The sequence below is a fragment of the Protopterus annectens genome, chromosome 8.part0 (assembly GCF_019279795.1).
Source record: "Protopterus annectens isolate FY-2018-M chromosome 8.part0, PAN1.0, whole genome shotgun sequence".
In the NCBI taxonomy this organism is placed as follows: domain Eukaryota; kingdom Metazoa; phylum Chordata; order Ceratodontiformes; family Protopteridae; genus Protopterus; species Protopterus annectens.
In genome coordinates this window covers 854,525,541-854,536,862 of record NC_056741.1, presented here as the reverse complement: position 1 = coordinate 854,536,862, position 11,322 = coordinate 854,525,541, and positions in this window count along the sequence as shown.

Below are 11,322 nucleotides of genomic sequence, written 5' to 3'. Positions count from 1 at the left end.
TTTATATCTGCTGGGATCTTAATTTTAAAATAGGTTTGATAGAAATGTGGTCATTTAACCCTGGGGGTCTACAGGCATCTAGTCTAATTTGCCATTCTGTTTCCAAAGCACCCACCCGGTTGACCACATCACCACCTTCACCAGAATCAATCACACGACCTATAACAAAGAATAAAAACTTCTTAAAATCCCTACATTTTGTGGTGTGTAAATAAAGTGCGTTGTGCAAATCTTTCTTTTTGATAGACCTTAAATGCTCAGAAATCCGATCTCGAAGCCTCCTAATGGTTTTGCCTACATAGTAGGCATTACACGAAGAACAGGAGGCGAGATATACAAGGTTTTTTGTACAGCAATTGCACTGTCCTGGACATTTGATGGTGTATTTAAACCCTTCTACACACACATATGAACCTTCGTTCACAAACCTACACCATCTACAAAATCCACATTTTCTCATATTTGACCTGTAGTTTTTTAATTTATTCTTTTCTAAAATGTCCTTCAAATTCTCCCCTCTACTATACACAATATTAGGACTTTTACCCAAAATCTTTTTGACCTCATCACTTAGAGAAAAGTTCCATACTTCCTTAACCATTTCAATAAGAGCAGGTGTCATCCCATTATATTTTACCACTAAACGTTGGCCATCCACCTGTTCCTCCTTCCTACCTTCCTTCACTTCTCTTAATGTTAATCCACCAAGTAAAATCGGGGCATATCTACCCTTTCTCTTTCTGTTTATATCCCTTTTAACACTAATTAACAATTTTAAAGGATATCCACGGTCAAGAAACATTCCAATCAGTTTAAACATTTCATCTTTAAAGTCCTCTTCTTGACTTACTAACCTAGATGTTCTGACCATTTGGGCCTTAATTAGTCCCTTACGTTGATGAAATGGATGGTAACTATTAAAATGTAAAAGGGAGTTGGAATAATTTTCCTTCCTAAAAATATTACTTGTGAAACCCCCTTCGTTTTTACATATCAACACATCCAAGTAGGAAATACTCTCATTTTTCCATTTAAAAGTGAATTTCAAAAAATTTGTTGTTTTTCCCAAATATTCCACAAATTCATTTGCTGAGTCCTGATCACCCTTCCATAATATCAGTACGTTGTCCAAAAACGTTTAGTGGTAAAATATAATGGGATGACACCTGCTCTTATTGAAATGGTTAAGGAAGTATGGAACTTTTCTCTAAGTGATGAGGTCAAAAAGATTTTGGGTAAAAGTCCTAATATTGTGTATAGTAGAGGGGAGAATTTGAAGGACATTTTAGAAAAGAATAAATTAAAAAACTACAGGTCAAATATGAGAAAATGTGGATTTTGTAGATGGTGTAGGTTTGTGAACGAAGGTTCATATGTGTGTGTAGAAGGGTTTAAATACACCATCAAATGTCCGGGACAGTGCAATTGCTGTACAAAAAACCTTGTATATCTCGCCTCCTGTTCTTCGTGTAATGCCTACTATGTAGGCAAAACCATTAGGAGGCTTTGAGATCGGATTTCTGAGCATTTAAGGTCTATCAAAAAGAAAGATTTGCACAACGCACTGTATTTACGCACCACAAAATGTAGGGATTTTAAGAAGTTTTTATTCTTTGTTATAGGTCGTGTGATTGATTCTGGTGAAGGTGGTGATGTGGTCAACCGGGTGGGTGCTTTGGAAACAGAATGGCAAATTAGACTAGATGCCTGTAGACCCCCAGGGTTAAACGACCACATTTCTATCAAACCTATTTTAAAATTAAGATCCCAGCAGATATAAATAAATATAAATAAATTTAATTTACAGAGTTACACAATGTTTTTTCAATGTTTTTTTATAAGTGTTCAAGTGTTTAATGTTTTAATTTTGAATTCACTTATTATAGTAAAGTGAATGCAATTTATTGGTATTTATTGGCATTTATTGGTATTTGTATATTATTTTTTTATTTTTTCATTTTCATTTTTATTTTCATATGAAATGGAATAAAACTTAAGTTTGAGGAGTATCTCATCAAACATTTATGTCTATATAAAAATGTTTTTTTAAAACTATTAAACTATTAATTTGTAGTAACTTATGGGTTTTTTTACAACCAAAGTACTTTTGAGTGGGAAATGTTTGATTCAACCAATTGGAATGGGGAGTAGGGTATTTAAAACGTTTTGAGATGGCTGTTTTTTTTATGACTCTGATGATGCCTAACTGTTTGGCGAAAGCATTCTTTAATGCTTAGTCTGTATTTGATTGCAACCTGTGTCTGTTCAATAAATCCTTGACGTGTGTCCACCTTCGTGGTTTGGCTGCTGGACTTTGTGGTAACTGAAAGTGTTTTATTCGATTCTGCCCTGGTGGGTGTTACCTTTTTTCTTTTTGTATCACATCTGTAGTGCTCTTTCCTGGCATGAAACCATACTGCTGATCACTGATCATCACGTCCCTTCTTAACCTAGCTTCCACCACTCTTTCCCATAACATCATGCTGTGGCTAATCAGTTTTATCCCTCTGTATTTACTACAGCTCTGCACATTACCCTTATTCTTAAAAATTGGTACCTATACCCTTCTGCAGTCTTCAAGCATCATTTCACTTTCCAAGATTTTGTTAAACAATCTGGTTAAAACCCCAGTGCCATCTATCCTAAACACCTCCATGTTTCCACAGGTATGTCATTTACATCAAAAGCCTTTCCATTCTTCATCCTCTTCATAGCTGTCCTTACTTCCTCCTTGCTAATCCATTGCACTTCCTGATTCACTATCTCCACATCATCCAGCCTTCTCTCTCTCTCTTCATTCATCAGCCCCTCAAAGTACTCTTTCCATCTGCTCAACATACTCTACTCACTTGTGAGTACATGTCCCTTGTTATCCTTTATCACCATAACCTGCTGCACATCTTTCCCAGCTCAGTCCCTCTGTCTAGCCAATCAGTACAGGTCCTTTTCTCCCTCCTTAGTATCCAACCTTTCAACAACTCGCCATACACCTTATCCTTAGCCTTCACCACCTCTTTCTTCACCATATGCCTCATCTCCTTGTACTTTTGTCTACTTTCTTCATCGCTCTAACAATCCCACTTCTTCACCAACCTCTTTCTCTATATTCTTTCCTGTACTTCCTCATTCCACCACTGTGTCTCCTTGTCCTCCTTCCTCTGTCCAGATGTCACACCAAGCACCTTTCTAGCTGTCTCCCTTACCACCTCTGCTGTGGCTGTCCAGCTATCTGGTAACTCTTCACTTCCACCCAGAGCCTGTCTTAACTCTTCCCTGAACTCCACCTTACAGTTATCCTTTTTCAACTTCCACCATTTGATCCTTGGCACTGCTCTCACTCTTCTCTTCTTCTTGATAACCAACATCATCCTACAGACCACCATCATATGCTGCCTAACTATGCTTTCCCCTGTCACCACTTTCCAGTGTCCAATCTCCTTCAGGCTGGCTTTCCTGCAAAGTATATAATCTACCTATGTGCATTTTCCTCCACTCTTGTATGTCACCCTATGCTCCTCCCTTTTCTTAAAATATGTATTCACCACAGCCATATCCATTCTCTAGTGTGCTAAGTATAATGCTAATAACAAAGTAAGCATCTAGTCCTGTTCTTTTGTTACATGAATATAGTATAGCAAGCGACAATGAGATTACACCACCTCTTCAGTGAGAAAATAAACTTTCCCTGGTGAACCTACTGCAGGTAATCTCAGTTTGCCTGAGACTCAAACATAGTGCAACATTAACCCAGCTCTAAGGGATCTTGTCATTATTTTACTGAAAGTTTTTTGTCCAATTATTAGCTATTAAAGTAGTATGTGAAAGTAAATTCATCACTAAAACACACATGCACGTGAATGCACGCACGTGCACACACACACACACACACACACACACGCATGTGTGTGTATATATATATATATATATATATATATATATATATATATATATATATATACACATTTCTTTTTTGGATTAGATAATTCCTAACATGGAGAGGGTTGGGAGAGATTCATACGCAGAGTAAAGTCAATCTCAAGCTTAAAATCAGTGTGAAATACTGTGCTGGGATGGAAGAGGATAGTGAACTTTCACAGAACTCAAAGAGGAAGACTGTTACCAGGGACACAGGTGTGAATAGGATTGTCATAGAGCACTTTGCATTCCTAGTTAAAAAAAAATCATAGATCCCTTTATATTTTTATTAAAAATAAAGTCTTCTTACTTAAAAAAGTTTTGAAAATGGCCTATATTAATATGACTGCATTTCCTAAGTACTCGGTTATGTTGTTTGAAGAAACAGAAAGCAGTGCACATTAGAGATTTGTCTTTATTCTGAGATAGTGAGACTTGAAGTTTATTATAATAATTTGAAAAGAACATTGTGGTGCAGATTCCAATTGGAGGATGTTAGGAGCTTTGCCCCCCAAAATATAACATATAGTGTTTTTATTATTTGCGATCTGAGGAAGTGTCTGGGCATTGAATGTATTTTCTGTCTATATGATCAATGAATTTCCATTGTCTAGCTTGCCATTCAGAGACCTTTCCCAGTGTATGATTATGCTGGGCTGCCAACTAATGGAACTGAGCTTTAGTGGATGACAATTGGGTAGCTATGCTGCCTGTGGACTGGGTGAGGCAGTTTTACAATGGATATCTGCAAATCCTGAATCCAGCTTGTCAAACTACGTCACTTGTCTGCAGGTAATGTGTATGTATATAAAAAAGTAATGCAATATTTTTAGATGGCTGCTGATTCCAATGTAACACCACATAAGAAACTAGAGTTTGATATGAAACTGTACTCATTTACATGTTTCAGGACTCAACTGTGACTTATACCACTAATATTTATTTATGATACAATTATTATTATTTAATATAATTATACATTATTTTAATACACTGCAGTAACCTACAAGCAGAAGTGCTCATTTATGCAGTCAAGGCCAGAATATAACCACTGTTTAACAACTCTCCATGATGTTGATATAAAGGTGAAAACAGAAGTTGGAGTAAGAGTGAATTCAGCTCTATTTGCAGACACATAACCCAGAATTGAGTTATGTAACTAGCTTTATGTTATGCTGCAAATCTATGGAAGTTACCTGCCGCTTGTCCTGCAGGTAGCAAACTATGCATACGTTACCACCTGATCTTACTGATCTGTTGCATGACTTGATGCGGAGGTGCCTACTTTGTTGTGATATTGCATCATTTGTGTAGGGCCCTAGATCATTAGAGTAGTTCTTTATTAATGCCATTGTAAAAAAAAAAAAAAAAAAAAAAGCATTGACAACCAGAGAACTTTTTCTCAAGACAATAGAAGATTTGACAAGTCTGTGTTTTTATAAATTGCAGTTTGATCTCATTTATATGGGCGTTGATTGTAACATGAGCATATCGCCTGGATATGCTGTTGGTTATCTAACTAAAGCATTTTGTCCAAAGAAATTATTTAAGTTTATGCTGAGAAAATTGTTAGAACAAGTTCCTGAGATGAATGGCCTCATTCAGTTTAATTTGTAACCATTCTGGGGTACCAGCAGTAAGGGAAGTTGCAATACAGCATTATGGAGTCTCTAGAATTAACACAATAACTGTTTCCCTGTGTGCTAAATACTGCACTGTCTTTTTTTTTACACAAACCTCACAACAATTTATGTTTAAATTACACAAAATGACAAAACCTGGAAAAAATTATATTTAATAAGAGTTATGCTTAATTTGTAAGAAAGGCAACACAGAATAAACATTTAAACCATCTACTACTATGTGTCCAAACTATCAAGGCTGACATACAAGAATCAGAAAAACGTAATGCATTTAATTGCAGATAATATATATGAATGGTTTTCTGTGCTTACACCCACTGAATGCTGAGACAGGCTCCATCTACAAGAAACCCTGAATAGGGTAAAGTAGGTTTAGGAAAATGAGTGAGTGAATCTTTAGTAACAGTAATTTCCAAATAAAACACAACATGTCAGTTTTAATTCATACTTTTCTAACATGATGCATTATCTGCTCAAGTCCTAGACCTGTGTATAGTACAATAGATAATTGTGGGTATTCTCTTCAGAGTGCAAATACTGTGTGTAGTATTATATACATCTGATAGAGTAATCCCTGCACTAACTAGGATGCAGCAGTTATTATCCATTCCCAACAGGCAAGATAATCATTCAGACTGCTACACTTCAGCTATGCATTAGCTACACTGGACTGAATAAAAAGCGAAATACTGTTGAAGATGTTACACCTTATAGTTATTAAGGGGAATGTTTATTGTTTGAGCTAGAGGCCTCAGGCAAACTCCTAGTACCATTTTACAGCATTCAGATACAGTAAGTATTTATATGAAGGCTGTGACAGGCTCAGGTTCTGTTTGCATTGCCATTGACCGTAGTTCAGTTAGCAACCTGGGTACAGGAGGAAAGGAGATATGGTTGTTCATTGGAGGGCAGGATTTTTTGTACTGCTTAAGAATATCCTGATGTAAAGCTTAGGGGCAGAAGCAAGTAGACAATGGTAAAGGGGTACTGACAGATATCCACAGTGGTGTAGAGTCTCTCACACACACATACACATACACATACGTGCACACACACACTCATGCATGGACACATTTATATTTCCCACGTACACATGCATACATTTATGTTTCCCACACTGACATCATGCACAATTAGACACTAGAACAGCAGAGAGAATGCAACAAAAACACTGTCTCTGCTATAAATGTAGAATCACCCACCCCTTCACCACAGAGGTTGAAAATCAATCAAGTATTAGGTAGTGAATGTGCTCCTAGACTCCAAGAAAGTGGGATGATGCAAACAAAATTATTGAATGTATGATGCAGTATATAATCATGGAGCTGTTTATACATAAAAATAGTCTTTAATTTATGGGAAGAAAATGTAATGTTTTATGATGAAATCTGTAAAGCACTGTTGAATGCATTGGATTATGTGCCTATCAGTCATCATGGCTTGCCTCTACAACAAACCTGGGACCAGCAAACCTGGACATCAGAAGAGCAGCATTGTCACATTTCTTTCTAAGCGTCAAATGCTTAACTGCTAAGGTAAGGAATTCTATTTTTTTCTTTAAAAAATAACTACACAATTAACCTTTTAATTATATTCCAGGCCTGGCACCAGAGGTGGATCATGGTCAAATGGGGCCCAAGACAGAGTAATGGAACAAGCTCCCCTCCAGCCATACCAATATCCCATTACTTGTCCGTCTCTCCCCAGTTACAGTACAACACTGTTCAAACCTGTCAGTGTGCATACTGTTTTCTATTTTTTTTTTTACTTTTACAATGAACACAGAGATTTGAATTTAATTTAAATGGTTAAAATTTTTGGAGCAAAAAAACATGGACAGACATTTATTAAATAAAACAGCCTCACACTGAAAAAGACAGCATTAGCAGCAGCAAACTTTTCTTTCCCAGAAACACATTTATTTAAAATGCATCTGGCAACCCATTAAACTATAAGACACATGTGCAACATATTTGCCAACAACTTCAGATAACCTACTGGATGCAATGTCCCTTTTTAGTGGCAGCCCAGAAGCAGTCTGTTGAAGTGACTAGGTCAGAGTCACACAGCAGACAAATTAAGGCAGAGGGAATCAAACCCAGCATTACAGAAGTATCTCTTAGCAGTACTCATCTGTACTAAGATACAAACAAACAGTTGTTGCACAGTACAGTGCTAAATTAAAAATGTATTCACAGTTCAAATATTGACATTAAATGTAAAGTTAATGCTGTATAGTTTATTCACACACAATATACAAATTCTCAATAATCAACAAAAAAGGAAGCCAAGGATCATACCCAAAGAACAGGCCTCATATGAGAATGCCCCTGTTAGCTATTATCAATTCCTTCCTTTACACAGCACCTCACTTTTTGTACTCATCTTGCTTTAACACACTGTCATATATGCATTACAGTACCATTGCAGTACGCCAATTGTCTTTTTCCTTTCTGACGTGTCTGTGAGAGTCCTTTTTTTCCAAGTCTCTTACAAATGTTTTGGTTTACAATTTGCCCCAAGTTTCACTTAATATTAAAGGTAAATTTCCAACAACTATTTGTAAACAAACCCACCAAACTATGTGCACATATATATGCACTGGATATGGAGGCAAAATATTATAGCAAATTATGCGCTTCTGCATGAAGATTACTCTGTGTTTTTAGGAAAAATTGTATTAAAATAAACAGCCTCATAGGTATTATTTTGCTCTAACCTCAGTTTCAAAGTATAAAATCCAAATGAAAGGTCCTTAGTGAAAAATTGAATGAAAAATAATATTTAAAGTAGTAGTTCCTCTGGAACATTTTGGCTGTTAAGTTTGGAATTATCATACAGTATAAACATGAATATTGGTGCCTACTGCAAGTGATGGTGCTAGGAAAGGAAAGATTATACTGTGTCCCCCCACACCATAATTCTGTAATCTTAGTTTTTGACCTCTTAGACTACGAATCCCATAAATCAGGCAGGTTGTAGGATACAAAAAATATAAAGACAAAAAATGAAGAAACCTTGCCTTTAAAGCTGTTCCACTGGTACAATTCCATTTTTCAGTACAAAAGCAGCCCCCCACACCCACTGCAAATTATATATTCCAAATTTGAGATCATACTACAGTGGGGAAAAGGGTAAATTTCCTGATCACCACTTAATGGTGATCCCTAGTAGTAAGGTTGACCACATATGTGTGAATGCACAGTGCGTTCACTGAACAGAAGACTCACAGACATGAAGGTTCGGCAACATGGGATTCAGCCAATTGTAATTCGACATCCCATGTTCGCCGAATCTTCATTTGTTATTTTGATAGTAAAGTACTTTATATATATATATATATATATATATATATATATATATATATATATATATAGGTTTACCATTAAAATTTCACCGTGCAATTTCATGGCTATGAAGTATTCGAACTACAGATGTTCGAATACTTCATATGTGTGTAGGTTACATGAGCGAACGTTATATTTGCGAATGAACTGTGCATTCACAAATATAACATTCGATTATGTACAGAGATCGCAGTACAGTGCGGTTAGGGAAATACATCCTTTTCCTCACTGTAGTACAATCTCGGAGTTGGAATATTAAGTTAGGGGAATGTAGGGGGCACAGCTCCCCACAGGGGGGTGCAGGGGGGCTTGCCCCCCTGCATAAACAGGATGTTAGGTGTAGGAATCAGGGAGTTATGGCAAGGGTGGCATTGTTGTTAATGCTGTAAAATGTCATTGTCGACATTTTTGGCATTAACAGCTATTTTTCGACAGTAGGGCTGTTAGGTTATTTGTACTTTCAGCGAAACAATTCGCTGATTAGTACCGTTTTTTTTTTAATTTCGACATTATATATATATATATATATATATATATATATATATATATATATATATATGGGTACATGTCAGTACACCGACAAGTCGGAAGACCGACATTCACTCCACCGACACATGAAAAAATCGAAACCGCAAACACAGACATTTAACAGGTAAGACTTTTAATTTTGCTAATCATGCCTACCACACATGCATAACACTGCCACACTTACTAAAACATGGTAGGCATGATTAGCGAAATTAAAAGTCTTACTTGTTAAATGTCCGTGTTTGCGGTTTCGATTTTTTCATGTGTCGATGGAGTGAATGTCAGTCTTCCGACTTGTCGGTGTACTGACATGTACCCATATATATATATATATATATATATATATATACATATATATATAGGTGTCAAATGTTTGATCACTGTTTTATTATATCACATGATGAAAAGCCTGTACTTCTTATCTTATGTACTCTCTTTTTTGAGTAAGACTGAAGAATAGCAGAAAATATGAAATTTGCCCTTTCCCCACTGTAGTGTGATCTCAGAGCTGGTATATAATTAGCAGGGGTTTGGGGGGAACATTTTGCTTTTTTGTGTTTGATCATTTAATGTTTCAAACTGTTAACAGTTCAATGATTTGTGTTTCATAATTATAGCACATCGTGTGTGTGTGTGTGTGTGTGTGTGTGTGTGTGTGTATATATATATATATATATATATATATATATATATATATATATATATATATATATATATATATATGGTACAGTTTGGAAGAGCAACCATCATTTTCTTCTGTAAAAAAAAAGTGCACTCATATAAGTGAACATTCTTTCAAGTGGAATTTTTGCTGGTAGCCATGTTGCGGTATAAGGGAATTTGCCCTTACTCCACTGGTGTCTGATCTTGGAGAGAGTATAAATATTCAGCAGGGAGTGTATAAGGTGCATGGGGGGGAGGTCTGCCTTCCCATGCAGAAGAAAAATTATTTGTATTTTTTTCATACTTTGTCACTTTAGATTTGCTCTACAGTGATCATTCTTTGAACATTCGTTCTTGTTAACATTCAGTATTTCATGAGACAAGAACACACACATTGAGAGAGAGAGAGAGAGAGAGAGCTAGATATAGATCCTGAAAATCTGCTTAGTGACAAGGTCGTTCAGTGTAATAAAACAATAATACCAAAAACTTGGCAGTAGCATACCTTGACTGCAAAGTACACAGTCAGTGATTCTCCACACCTATCAAAAAGATGGTAGTAGCATAATTTGACAGCTGCTACTCATTAGCTTATCTATAGCTTAGCAGAAAAATACATTACATATTGGGCAGACATAACTCATGTTTTTTTTTTCATTAATTCTATTTGTACAAATGGTAAATTCCCCCTCTACAACATAATTCCCCATCTTTAAAACATGCTAAGTGCAGAAGGTTAAGGGGGAACAATCTCGCTTACACTTACAAACTGAATCATTAAAAAAAATCTGCCTGTCTATCTATCTCACTCTATCTTAGTAAAAAAATCCAGATTGACATAGATAGATAATACACCTAGAAGTACAATCATACTTGCTAGGTTACTGCTGTTCCAATGACAAACAGCCAGTAAAAACAGTTTAAGTAAACAACAGCTGACAGTTCAGGTCTTTATTAAGACCTAATGGTAGTAGGAGTTTTTTATGATTATTATCTATATGGTCTCTGTTACACTATGTATAGCACTTCCAGAGAATGTTAATCTTTTCCCAGGGTGCTGGAAGTTGGTAATAAAGTTGTATGTTATTGGAATGTGTCATTTTTCAATACTAACTTGCTCGTTCATTGCATTATCTTAGCTGCCTATTAAATTTCCTTATCAAAATGAATTCCCACACTCAGGTTCTGCCTTCAACCACCCATCACATCTATCACCTTTTCTAAAT